Here is a 13,765-nt window from a genome sequence, read left to right on the forward strand (position 1 = left end):
AACCTTACTAGCCATAAAACTGCTTCCCAGCACCACCCACCTTCCAAAACAACACCTATGACCTTCCTCTGCCTTGCTAACTGGCCCTCCATTCTGATGGTGCCCTGGCCATCCATCCAACCCCGCCCTTCTCTCTCACCATGGAAACTTATTAAGACTTCCCCTTCCCCTAAAACTGTTTCCTTGGTTAGTCCGAGTGTCAGCAGTGTTACCACCTTTTTCCTGTTGCTCCCGTTACCAGCCATTGGTTTTTGGGGCCAATGTTGGTTTATTTACCTTCCTGGGTTATATCCTTATTGGTATATTATATATATATAATATATATATATACATTTGGGTTTTTTTATTTTTTTTTTTATATACATTATATACTATATATAGTTATATATATAATCTTATTATATATATATGTATATATACATAAATATATATATATATATAGATATATATATATATATATATATATATATATTATATATATATTATATATATATATTTATATATATTTATAGATATAATATATATATATATCGTATATATATATTATCTATATATATATATATATATTCATATTTAATATATATTATATATCTATCTATATATATATATATATATCATATTTTATATATATTATGGATCCTTGATCCTTGGTCTAGGTGTGTCAGATAGTAGCGATCTAGATGACTGAGGGATTACTTTAGATTTATTTTTCATTAGAAGGGGCTAGTGCTTCAGAGGTAGCGTTAGTTGTATGGGTTTTCATGTAATCCTTCAGTTATCAAAAGATTCTTTACCACTCTTGATTCCGTGTTCCGTCTTCTGTCCCAGACTATGTTTTCTTTATGCCTCAATATTCAGGATCTCTTTATCAAGTTACTAATTATCAGTAGTGCAGTAATCCCCTGCCTAGTTGCTATTCAGGCTTAGTTTAAGTAATGAGTGCAGATGAAGGATAAAATTAAAAATTTTCAATACTCTAGTTGATCCCTCACTTTGTCATAGCTGATCAAACTACACTAAGAATGATTCATGTTAGCTACCAGTGATCTAAAGGATTATGAGGACATATGCCTAAACCATAGGACTGAATGATCTTTCCCTTCTAGTGGATTCCAATATCAGTGATTCACAGGCAACACACAGTAATGGGTTCATAATGAATGCATTTTTGTAAGTATTAAAAGTTTTTATATTAACATGGTGTAGATGCTTATGTGATGCCTTATTTTCCAAAATTCAATAGTGTTCCTCTTATTAGGCTGCTGTCAATGAAGAAGCAGAGGAAGCAGACGAAACAGGTGGTAAAAGAAGTGCCAAAGGACGTCGTAAACCTGCCTATGCTGGAGGTCTTGTATTAGATCCTAAGAAGGGCTTTTTATGATAAATATATTTTGCTCATGGACTTCAATTCTTTGTACCCAAGTTATCATTCAGGAATACAATATTTGCTTCACAACAATGCCACGCATTCGCTGAAGATAAGAGTACGTTCTTGCAGGTTTGTTACTTGAAAAGTATTCCTGGTAAGTCATTTTCAGTTTTGCAGTTTGGCATGGATATCTACAACTTGAAAATTGCCTACTTGTAGGTTATCTTTCAGTAGAATAATGGAGATTTATAGATTCCAAGCTTATATATGTAGTGCATATCTGACTGTAAAATTGTATATCTATAATTTGATATCAGTCATTATAAAACCTGATTGTTTCATTGAAATCAGTATCTATGAAGCTTTTACATAGAATGTGCAGATGTTTTCCTTTTTATAGCTTATTCACATTGAAAGTTCAGATGAGCTTTCTTGATCAGGTTTGTCCAACATCTGTAAGTTTGGATATCTGTCTGACTGATTTTTTTTTTTTATCGTTTATACCACTCCAAAACCAGTGGACTATTTTCTGCCAAACTAGACACAAGGTATCCTTATGTAGAGTAAATGCAAGTTTCTTCAAATGTTAGAGACTACTTCTGAGAGACAATAAATGAATAATGAAAATAAAGGGTGGTCTATGTACAATAGATTAGTATGTTTTTTCTTTAAACCAGAACATTAGGGCCCCAATAATAAGCCAAACTTTCATAAGAACCATTCATGAAAATTATTGAGTAATATTCTGAAGCAATAAATTACAATATGTTTTAAGATTAATTTATCTGCTTATGTAGTCATACTCATGTGTAGTTTTAAATTGGTTCAGGCTGTGGACCTCGGAGCTGCAGTAGGGACCCAAAGATTGTAAAGGAATGTATTGGAAAATATTAGCTTTATGCTTCAAGCGCAGCAAGGTTGTTCGGGAGAGAAGTGTTCCCCATAAACCCCGTCTTAATTTTATGTAACATGAGATAAGTAATGGATTCATTTCAGAATACAGTACATGCCTCCACTACAATCAGTATTAGTAGTATTGCATATTTCTTTTCACAGATTCAGTTAGTGCTGCAATATGTATATTTTCATGTTTAGAGAATACAGAACCTCTCCCCTAATTTGTTCGTGAAGTAATTTTTAAGCGCGAGGCTGCACTTGAGAAGGTATATTAGGTTATACGTACAGGTATTTTGGATTCACCTTTTCTTCATGAGACAGTTGGAAAAAAAAATTGTATATGTATATGAATCCTGATTTATCAAAAAAAAAAAAAAAAAAAAAAAAAAAAAAGTCAATTCTGTTTGGACCTGTAAGCCATCTTTAAGTAAATTTTATTTAGATTTGAGTGAACTAAAATAGATGTGGTCAGTACGTACTCAGCTTCTAACTTTGTTTACAGAGTACTAAATTGATTAAAATTTGCATGTTAATGATTTTGTTACTTACACATTTAGTGGAAAGTGTTTTATCAAGTGAAAGGCTGTTACATGTTTTTCAGTTTAAATGCCATGTGACTTGCAAAGTACTGTATGTCATCAGTACATATTTTAATTTTTTCCAAATCTTTTCATTTGTTAAGCTTGATAAATCTAAATTTTAATTTATTTTAACGTTATGTCATTGGAGATTTGGAACCCATTGCATGTGTAGTCCATCCTACTTTCCTTCTTATGTCGCACTAATAGGTGGAGTAGTTTTTCAACAATTAGAATGATTAATTATATGGATCCATTAAGAGACAATGTGCTTATCGGCGCCAAGAACCGGTTAATGGCACATCTGTTAGGTATGCATCGGTACCAGTATTCAATTATTGACACTGATAACCGGAAATCGGCACATCGCGCTAGACAAGCTCCATAAAACCGGATCGCCAATAACCAATGCTGGCGATAACCAGGGACTACCTGTATAATCAATAAATGGGAAAATGTACAGAATAGTGATCCTGATAGTAAGAGAATGAAACTACCCAACTTTAGTGGAAATATGTATGGACTTCATCTTATCAAAAGGGACAAGACACACCAGTAATTTTGACTCGTCTTGGAATTGGTCAGTCTTTTTGACCCAGTGATATTTGATGAATTGCCTACATGATCCTGTCCCTATCATATGAACAGAATGTAACACTGGCTGTCAGAAATTTTATTGTGAATGTCCAAAACATTTACGTATGTGCAACAAACGTCAAGTTTTGGTGTTGTGCCCTTTTTAAGGTAGTGTTTGAGTTATGTTCGCTTACCTGCCTCTTCTTCTTGATTAGTTCTGCAGTCTGATTCTATGTTTAACTTTATGCTTCTTCTTAATGTTAGTTCTGGATTAATAATCATAGTAGTCTTAGTCTCTCAGGAGAAGTTTGAGTGGGACGAACGGCAGGGTTTCTTTCTTTACTGTCGCAGAGAATACAAGTTACAACTACAAAGCTTATAAATCTAATTTTGGACCCTGGCAATATTTCTACTTCTTTACTGAACTACGGCTGCCCTTCCCCTATGTCTTCTTCTGTCGTTCTGAAATTCAGCCACCCTCGGTTTGAATTCGGCACCACCACCTTAGGCGTTGTAGGTTCTGGTTCTCCGCATTCGTGGAACGGTCTTTCCCTATCTTTTCCTTATCCCCTTTTAGGTTGTGTTAACTTAATTCGTTAACTTAATTCCTCCTTTTCCAGGCAGAATCAATATTTTAACATGTTAATACCTCCTCCTGGAGGTGGGGCTCCATTATCGATAGAAGCTGAGTAAGTCTGGTGCGAGGTCACAGGTCAAAGATTTTATGATGGTCCTAAGATTTTAATTGCGATTGTGTTATGGTCCATCTTCCTGTGACTAAGGTTTTGTTGATCAAATTCTGTCTCACACACCAAAGCTCAATTCTCTCTCTCTCTTCCTCTTTCACGTTATTTTCAATGTAGTTTGATTATTCTCTCTCTGTTTTTACTACTACCCTATACTATTATTTCCTATAGCTATCATTACATCGGAAAGAAATCATAAGACATTTTGTCAGAATTTCCATCTCTTTTTTCAATTAGCCCGGTTATGAAATTGTTCAAAAACTGTAATTTAGTAGATAAAAAAATGATTATTATTGATAAAGACAAATCCTTGAGGCCAGGCATATGAGCTAAATGAATTAGTTCAGTGCTTTGGATAAAGTACTGAGTATGTCGATACAGCGGTCTCACATATTCGTGCATTTCTCTCTGGAACATTTTCCCCCATTATTCATTGAAAATTCGCCTCTTCGCGGTATTTTTCTATGAGAAATATCCACAAATTTCTGGGTTTTTTTATCTATTTCATCATAAAGTTTACTTTTTATGATCAAACTATTAAAACAAGCAGCTATAAACATTTTTAGTGGGTTTTTCTTGAGTTTTAACTAACAAAATAGGCAGTTTGAAGCGTTTTTATAGGGGTTTTTAACTAAGTGTTTTTGTATAGGGTTTTAACTATTCGCATATTCTATCTATTTGCGGGGGTCTGGTAGCAACCCCCATGAATACTGGGGAACACTGTATAGTACTCAGGTGTTTTAATTAACTATTTTCTGAACACCAGTAACTAGGTTGCTGCTGTAACTAATTATGGAAGGTAAGAGTTTTTGTTGATGTATTTTTGTTTTTAAAGAATGAAGAAGAATTGCCAACTATGCCGAAGAGGGAACAGAGCCAGGAGTTCTTCCTACTGAAATCCGCAATTGGTTTGAAAGTAGAAAACAAGTTAAGCAGATGATGAAACAGACAGACTTATTGCCTGATCTGAAGTTACAGGTAAGGACAATGTTGGTTTCTTTTCTGTTGATTTTCATAGTCGGTTTTGTTGCTGAAGCCATTTTGAGTTTTATCTGATTAATATATATTCATATTACTATATATATATTAAGTTGCCAAAGGTTAAAAAAAAAAAAAGCTGAACTAGTAACTGACATTTTTGAAGAGATTTTAATGACTACCATAATAGGAATTGATACTGAATACATTTTTTGTTTGATATCATAGTTGCATTATCAAAGATGCATATGAATTTTTAATTTTTAGAATATTCTAAATAGATATTTAAAGACATTTTCCACATCTTTTCAGTATGATATCCGACAGAAAGCCTTAAAGCTGACTGCCAACAGTATGTATGGTTGCCTGGGCTTTACATATTCAAGGTTCTTTGCACGCCATCTAGCCTCCCTCATCACAGGTATTTATAATTGGCATTTTGTAAATAGGGTAGTGCTCTACTGCTTTGCTGTTGAACCACTGTCTGCTCATTTGAGACTTGCCAAGCTTATCTCAGCAGATCCAAATAGAGAGTGAATGGTAGAACTTGTTTTTTCTGATACACAAACTTGAGATAGACTTGCATAGCAGAAGCTCAACTTTAGTAATGACTTTCTGTAATATTGCACTGGACCAAATCTTGTCATTCATATATTATTGCGTATGTATTCTTGAATTGGTATCTAATGTAGTGGTACTTTTACTGGACATATTAGGTAATTATCCATAACTTACCAACAAGGTGCACATACAGTAAATTTTAAACATATGCAATACTTACTGGATAATTTTAGTGTCTTAACATCAAATTGTTTGAGAGAAAAAAATTTGCCTACACTTTCTGTTGTAGAGCGAGTGATCACTTGATTTCATACATATAGTTTTAAATAATATTTGAAGTAATTTTGAATTCTGTATTAATAATAAAGTCAGTTTAGCTACCGCAAAGTTGATTCAGTACAACTGCTTTTTGTGTTTGTGTCAACAAGAGGTTTGTATACCTTACATTGTAGAAAGCAGCACATACATGCTTGTGATGTAATAGCTTTAGTTTTCATTAAACCCTTGTGTGTTGACATTTATTTTACATTTGATATGTGCATTGTTTTTTTGTTTTGTGTTTTTTTTCAAATGTCTTACCACCTTATTTAATTGTAACTGGTTACAAGATACAGATACTAGTACAGTTATTTATTTATACATACACATACATTGTACATAAAGGCTTGTGTAAATAAATATACGTCCTTAATATAATACATACTGTTTCTTATCTAATGAATTAGTAATCTACAGATCATCATTAGAGAGAGCTAAAAGAAATCACTGTATCTTTTAATGTTTTTGTTGTGTTTTTTTTTAGATGAGGGTTCAGTACCACTATCTACATGTCAGGGAGTTTCCCTCACCTCCATCAGATCAAGTAAACTCTTCCTCTACCTCTTTCACACAGAGTAAATACTGTGCACCTGAGGGTAGGGTGTTAAGGCTACACTTCTGCCATTGGGTGCATCAGTCTCATGAATGACAAACAAACTCACCCTGAAGAGAATCTGTTGGGGAAAAGTTTCCCATTCCGGTGCTGCAAAAGGCAAATGCCTTGTAGTCTGTCCACAGCTTCTCTTTAGGGCTGGCTTGATTCTCATGGTATGACTGAACATGCTGACAGATGTCTCATCTTCAGATTAGGGGGCAACCTTCAGAAGGTTGCTTTTGTCCATGGATAGGGCCCTTACCTTTCTAGCACACCAGCCAGTGGACAAATCTTGTTCTTTGCAGAAGGAAAAGGATCATCTCCCAGTTTTTGATACAGATATTCTCAAGAGTGGCCTCTCACTGAGGAACAGTTCAGTGTGGGGCTTGTCTACTCATTCCTCCAAGTGTTTAGTAGGAAGAGTAGTTAAGCTACAGGAAAGGATTCCCAAGGCTATAATCAACTGTGTTGTCATTCAAACTCATTTGGGGCAGAGGTATCCGTCGTCAAAAACCAACCTTCAGCATCTTTGATCACAGAGTCCAGCTCTTGAAAGCCCAAACATGACACGAAGCCTAATCTTCTGCTGCTTCTAGAAAAGCAAAGAATTTCCCGAGTTCTATCTTTCCCTCCTGAGGTCCCTGAGGTCTGTCCAGGAAGGGAGAGATAGGGTTCCTGAGTGATGATCCCTTCTTCCTTCCACTGCCAGGAGTAGTAGGGTTTGCGTGTCACGTCATTAGGCAAAGTGGCAGCAAGATGGGGAGCTAAGCCTTCAAGATCAAGTCCTTAATAAGGATACAGGCTTCTATTCAAGGACTTTTGTTTGTCCCTCTTGGAAACACCTATACTATTCCCATTCTATCCTCCAGATTTATGGAAATCTCTTAAGTTTGACGGTAGCAGTGGAAGTGAAGACAGGCACCAGGGAAGTCAGATTGTCAACTTTTGGGTTTTAGCAGCAGCCTCTTTCTCGTAACAAATGCAACCAGGAATTAGAGATAGGCAATTGGCCTTTCTGCTTTGGACAAGTTCATCCTGCAGACTTGTTTCAAGATGGAAACTCCACACCTATTGTTATAGCCCATCAGAGACGGCTACTTCATGTTTTCAATGGACTTGGAGGATGCGTACTCTGAAGTACTAATTCATCAGGCTTCCTGAAAGTACCTCCACTTGATCTGCAATGAGATTGTCTTCCAGTTCAAGGTCTTGTGCTTCAGACTGGCAACAGCTCCTCAGATGTTCACCTGGGTGTACACCTTAGTCTCAGTGTTGGCCTACATTAGGGTCTCAGTTTATGTCTGAGATCCGTTCCTACAGCAAGGACGTAAACTGATTATCAGGAAGTGACTTCATCTTTACGTACTCTTTTCCTTCCTAGCATTTTATAATTTGTAAATCCATACTGACTGTCCTCCCCCAGTTGTTGTGGCAAACCTGCCAGGTTTCTTATTTGCCTCACAAGGTGTACCAGCCCCCACCTTGTCAACCAGTTTGCTTTCCAGCGCATTTTTCAATTTACTAATACTTTCAACAGAATTTTTGTAAATAATGTAAATACTGTTGTGGTTGATCATATCGTTATTGATTATTCTGCTGTTGATTTTTTCTGTTAGTGTTATTACAAGTCTGTTTATTAGTTTCACTAATGATTGTATGTTGCAAATTTTGATTCTTTTCTGAGACATTGAGCAGAACCCTGGGCCTGTTACTCATTATGGAAAGAAAAATTGCAGATTACTGTACTCAAATATTTGGGGCTTTGGGTCAAATTTTCTTGATCTCCTGAGTTGTGACCATAACGGGGGGTTTGATGTTTTTATCTGAGACACTTGTAGTTAGTTAAAAAGTCAATGGTTGGTTTTTAATCTCAGGGTTTTAAGGCCCTGACTTTATTTATTGCTATAACATCCCACATGTGCAAGATATGGCTGTATACACTAAGTCTGGACAACCTATTTAGCATTAGAAAAATGAGGAGTGTAGTTTCCATGAAGTTCTTTATAAAATTTTCATAATTTCTACAATGTTAGTGTGTACTATTTGCTGTTTACTGCAATCCAAATATCTAATGTCCTATATGTGACTTGGAAAGGATTAGTATGGCTGGAGTCACATGGATTCAAAAGCTTCCATTCATTATTTGTGGATTCTAATGCAAACAGCACAGCAAGTGGCTAAATTCCAAATTCCACAAATAAACATGGTTGGTCAACTCTTGAGTTCTGTGTATCCTCTGATTTTGTCCCAGGTAATTGGGAAACACCGCATTTCTAGTAATAGATCAGACCTCGTATTCACAGGTGTTTCAGCTATTATTAAGTCCGCAAGGTCTGTGAATATATAGGCCACAGCTGGTCATTGCCCTGTTGAGATGGACATATCTGTTTAATCAGTGTATTCCTATGTCACCATTGGAAAAACAGTCTGCTTGAAAAAATCTAAGGTCAGTTTTTGATCATATTATGAAAGCTTATCAAGCACTTGATATTTCAGGTGCTATTTCAGATCCTGATCCTAAGAAATTAAAAGGATATGCTGATGGCTAGTTTTAACAAGGTATATCCCTGGAAAAGTCCCAATCAAATTCTGGACAAATGACCATTGTCATGGTTTGATGATACATCTATACTAACTTACCAAGGCAGACTAATGTCAACATGTGGAGATGAAATAATTCAGATGAAAAAATTACATGCTGCGTGTAGAACTTACCCATACAGCTGGGAGAAAATGTCATATTTCTTAAAGAGTACTTGAAGGAATATCTCAGTCTCATCAGTGGTGGACCATTGGCATCATCTATCTTTGGGTTGAGCTTGTTCTTTTATTCCACCACTACTAACAGATGATGGTTAGATTGGGTTACTGACCCTAGGGAAAAGGCTGAACTGTTAATTCATCATCGAGCTTTTAAAGCTAAGCTATCAGTTGAAGATGCTCCTTCTCCCCGATATTTGTCATCCTTAACCTATTCTTTACAAAATTTGCATTTCACTCTATGGATGTTGAGAAAATTCCTTGATAATATTTGATAGCTGAGGTGGAGAAGATTCTGATGGTTTCTTCCCTCTATTTTGTAAATCTCCCAAAAGTAAGTAGATTCTACAGAGTTTTATGTGGACTTAAAGATCTTTGCAGATGAGCACAAGCTTAGTTTATACAATGCCTGTTCCAAAATATGGAACATCTTCAGACTGCAGTAACTACAGGCCAATTTCTACTCTCCCTGCACTCTCCAAAGTTTCTGAAAAACTTATTTTAAATCACTAAATAAGTAAGTGGAATCTAAATGATTGTTAGCTGATAGTCCAGTATTGCATATAGGAGCATTTAGGTGTGGCGGGATCACAAGCTAAAAAAAAACCAAGTGGCAAAACCCCTCCCCAACATTAACCTAATCAATCCAGCTGCCAAACCCACCCTCAGTCACACTTTCTTCTTTACACACACAAAATACAGCAGGACAATTGACCTTCACCTATACAAAAACAAAACACCAAAAAACGAAAAACTCTCAAAAACACGTACTTACCAACCCTCAATCCAGTTACTCCGGCTATCCTGTGCTGTCCGCTGGTTAAGGTCACTGGGACAACCAACAACAAGAACCATGACACCACAACAACACACCAGGACTACAACCCAACAACTCCGCAACAACACAAGCAACCAACCATACAACTTCACATATAACAACAAAAGACCACTGCAACAAACAACACAAAAAAACAAAAAATCACAACAGCACAGGCACAACAACTCTAAGCAAAAACACTAACTTAACAACACCAAATAAAACAAAACTCAATCAACTTCCAATGCCTCCAATAGACTCCTCCAACACTACTACCTATCACAGGCTCTCACCAAAGACTGATTGAAAACTCTACCAGCAGACAACCCAGCCAGAACTCACCAACAGCCAATACAGTCGTTAACCATCCAACCACCTTTGACCTTCTTCTCTTCTCTCTCTCTCGCTCTTCCATCTCTCCCTAATCGCGGTCTGCTCTCTCTCTCTTCTCTCCCGTCTCTCTCTCTCTCTCTCTCTCTCTCTCTCTCTCTCTCTCTCTCTCTCTCACACACACACACACACGGACGTTGTCAAATGGAACTCCATAACTCCTCCATATAGGTATCTATCCTCTTTTAGGCTTTACATGCTATTTGCAAGAGAATTTTGATAGGGGTTTTGAGTGCACAGTAAATCAAATAAATACTAGTGCCACTTTTGATTTATTAAATCATAAGTCACTTATATATAAACCTCAGAATCTTGGAGTGGGTGGATATGTCTTAGGATTGCTTCAAGATTTCCTTACAGGTAGGCAGCAGCGAGTTGATCTTGATGGGATCTTCAGTGAACCAAGACCTATTGTGTCTGGAGTTCCACAGGGCATTGTTCTTGGTCCATTGTTATCGTGTTTGTTCTTAGAATGGAGAAGGACCTTGACCAGTGCTGGTGTGAGAGATGGGCAAAAGAAAATTAGTCTCATACCTTATGCTTTGACAGAACGATGTGAAAGCTCCCGTGGATATTCTTAGCACCTCCTTTTGAGGTGGATCCAGTTGTGCATTGTTGTATCAGACAGAACTGTGTATCTGACATCCAAAGTCTAGAAAAGACAACAGTTGCTTTTTACTGCAGTGTCAAGTTTGGCCTTTTAGCCCCCAATTTTTACACTTAGATTTAATGTATCTTATATGGGGCTTTCTGGTTTAGGTTTGCTAGAGATTAAGCTCAAGAAGTTTGCTGCCTGATTTATGAATATGTAATGATCTTTAATTGCCAGAGCAGTATTTTTTTTTTTTACTACATTTCATAAAATAAAGCTCCCAAGATATTTTTAATGACCCTTAAGAGACATTTGTTCTTCTACCTAAATTAAGACTCAGTAATTTTATGATTTATGGAGTTTTAGCAAACAAGAGACATTTTTATGAACATAAACACATCTTTCAAAACAAACGTCTTAGTCTTGAAATGTGCTTGCCCACTTCCCAACCCCACTCTTATTCTGTTGGTGTCACCTTGGGACAGTGGAATGAGATGATGTGGAGCATCAAGGCAGAATGAATGTTTCTTTCGTATAAAAATGGGTTGATGGGACTGATATAGTTCCTACGTGAAATGTGGTAACTTATGATTGTTTTTATAGTGAACATGTTCTTGTTAATAAAAATATTACATTTCATTTGTCAACATATGCTTAGTCATCCTTTGCCATATTTCTCCATATAAGATCCAAAGGGTGTCATTGTAGATCACTTTATTAAACACTCCTTGTGTTGTAGTTAAACGTTTTTATTTATATAATCACACAACCTGTTTTCACTGTTCAGAAGTATTCACTGGCCGGTGAATCAACTCAACATCTCGACTCTACCCTCCAGTTTTCTTCTCTCTCTCTCTCTCTCTCTCTCTCTCTCTCTCTCTCTCTCTCTCTCTCTCTCTCTCTCTCTCTCTCTCTGTGTTTTCAAGTGGGGGTTTTCAGGGTACTGCTGTATTTGTTATCTGGTCTTTCTGTTTTTGGATTATTTATTAATCTTGTTGTGTTATATTAGCAGTATTATTAACTAGATATCTGATCCTTTTAATTTACAGGAAAGGGAAGGGAGATTCTTCTCAATACTCGTGATTTGGTCCAGAAAATGAACTTTGAAGTTATTTATGGTGACACTGATTCCATCATGATCAATACAAATTGCACAGATTATGATCAAGTGTTTAAGCTTGGACACAAGGTAAGCACGATTATTTTTTTCCATGTATTTACTATTAGAGGTGAAAGTGAGATATGCAAGCAAAATTCCTGTGCACTCTGTAAAATTAGGGAGTTGCTGACATACCAACTGTTTTGGTATATGAAGTTATTGTTGTGATTCTTCATTTATGCCGTAGTGTAATTCTTTGATGCCACCATTTTCATGGGAAATTTATCATTTTAAAAGATTGTATACTTTATATTGTGCAAACCCATTTTTTAAAATTAGCCTTTTTAATGATAAAAATTATTCCAGACACTTCAGTCTCTGTGAAAAGAATGGTAGAAACTGTAAGTCAGATTGAAGTACTGCTCATGCATGAGTAGCTTCCCAAGTCTTGGATACCCATAACAGTCATTTGGGTCTTAACAATAGGATAAGTCTTTTGGTGCCAGCTTGAAACTGGTTAAAAACAATTAAAGATTGTATATGCAAGGAATCTGTGGCATCTGGCATCTAAAGCGTAGAAGAGGTGGAGAGTGGTCACGACCACACTTGAACCCTGTGATGCATTTAGTCTTGATTCAGCTGCCTTGGAGAGTGGATGTTCACTTTTACTCCTCCTCCCTAGCTTCTTTTTAGATATCCTGTGATTCCTTCCTGCTTTTTTGTGTTTTTGGGTGTCTGTGTGTGCTTTGGATGTATATCATTGATTCCTCCATCGGATCTAAGAAGTCAAAGGCGTGTCAGTGCATGCCTTCCAGGGTTCCCATGCTCATGCTCCCTAGCTTCCACTCTGATTGATCATACAACTTGCAGTAGGTATCGTGCTAATTTTTGTAATGTAACCAATCCGTACCCAGAATGTCGTTCCTGGTCTGTTGTGCAGTGGAAGAAGTTCTAGAAGAAGAGGGAGCGTTGTGTGATGTCTACGTGTCCATCTTGGGAATGATTCACCCCTCCTCAAGTGGGTCCTTTTGCTTCCCATTCTTCCAGACTTTTTCCTTTTGTATCCTCATTCATTGATGCCTTGTCTCCTTCCTTTTCTTCCATTGATTTGTCTTTGGGAGTATCAGGAGTTGCTCAGAGTGATTTTTGTTTACTGCTGCCCTCTCTCTCTCTCTCTCTCTCTCTCTCTCTCTCTCTCTCTCTCTCTCTCTCTCTCTCTCTCTCTCTCTCTCTCTCTCTCAGGAGGAGAAGCCCCTTTTGGGAAGGAGGAGGCAGCACCAACTTGTTCCTTTGTTTCAGAGACCAATTTGTGCAAGATGGCATCTATGTAGGCCTCCTTAGGCCTACAAAGGGTCCCCTCCTTGGAAGGCCTGTTGTCCCATTTCATGTCTGCATGCCTTCCCGCTATGGCTCCCCCAGCCTCCACTATTTTGGGTCGCTTGTGCTGCCACCTAGAGAGACATCTTTGTCATCCAAAATGGCGGCGATT

The 13,765-nt window shown here is 37.0% G+C and overlaps 1 pseudogene; it reads left to right on the forward strand.

Annotated features, from left to right (window-relative positions):
- The window catches only part of LOC135206595 (DNA polymerase alpha catalytic subunit-like), a 148,162-nt pseudogene that overhangs the window by 60,174 nt on the left and 74,223 nt on the right, over window positions 1-13,765 (forward strand).

The sequence above is a fragment of the Macrobrachium nipponense genome, chromosome 31 (assembly GCF_015104395.2).
Source record: "Macrobrachium nipponense isolate FS-2020 chromosome 31, ASM1510439v2, whole genome shotgun sequence".
Lineage (NCBI taxonomy): Eukaryota > Metazoa > Arthropoda > Malacostraca > Decapoda > Palaemonidae > Macrobrachium > Macrobrachium nipponense.